Source organism: Mesitornis unicolor, unplaced genomic scaffold (genome assembly GCF_000695765.1).
Source record: "Mesitornis unicolor isolate BGI_N332 unplaced genomic scaffold, ASM69576v1 scaffold1311, whole genome shotgun sequence".
Classification (NCBI taxonomy): domain Eukaryota; kingdom Metazoa; phylum Chordata; class Aves; order Mesitornithiformes; family Mesitornithidae; genus Mesitornis; species Mesitornis unicolor.
The window spans coordinates 71,009-71,857 of NW_010164249.1; positions in this window are offsets into that span (position 1 = coordinate 71,009).

An 849-nucleotide genomic window follows, 5' to 3' on the forward strand; every position below is an offset into this window, starting at 1 on the left:
GCGGGTAGGGGGCTGCCGGGGCAGACCCCACAAGCTGGACCGGGGGCAAGCTCCCGGACAGCCCAGCGAGCAAATCGCTCAACGCGCCGCTGCTCCCCTCCAGTCCGCGGCCTGATTTCAACCCAGGCGCCCGGGGAAAGCGGGCGGCCGGACTCAGCCGTTTGCGGGCCGCTCGCGGCCGCCCTGCCAACCGCTACCGTCACCCCCGACCCTTCTCCTCCTCACGCGGGCCGATCCGCCAGCACCGCAAAGTTACGGCCTCTATCTAGGGATAAACCACTGACCAGTGAGGGGAAGACGAGAGGCTGCTAGGCCGGACAGATTATTTTTTTTTTCTCAGTAACAAAAACAACGAGAATTTTCTCAGACTTAAACTGAATTTTCATGAAAGAGAGAGTCCGTGAACGCACCCAGAATACTTTGTTCCGCCCTCCACAGGCATACTTCCCTGCTTCTTCCCCCAAATTAGTGGGAAATGGTTCCGCTCGCGCGGGCCAAAGGGTAGTGCACATGCGCAGTGGCCAGGCCGTCGCTCTCACTACGCGAAGGGCGGCGGGGAGGGGCTCAGTGGCAGAGAGGCGGGGCTTAGGGCTCGGGGCTCCGCCCTCTGCTCTCGTTGACGACGGCGGCCGTTAGAGACGGGCCCGTAATAAAATACAATAAACACAAGAAATACAATAAACTACCATAATTGTGTAAAGAAACTACAAGACAGGAGGCATAGCAGAACTCATTTTTCTGCCTGGCAGAAAGGGCCTCTTCAGCTGTCTGTACCACAGGGGTGTCTGACACACACCTTTGCAGTCAGGCTCTGCACAAGCACATATGCATGCAGAATTTCATGATATG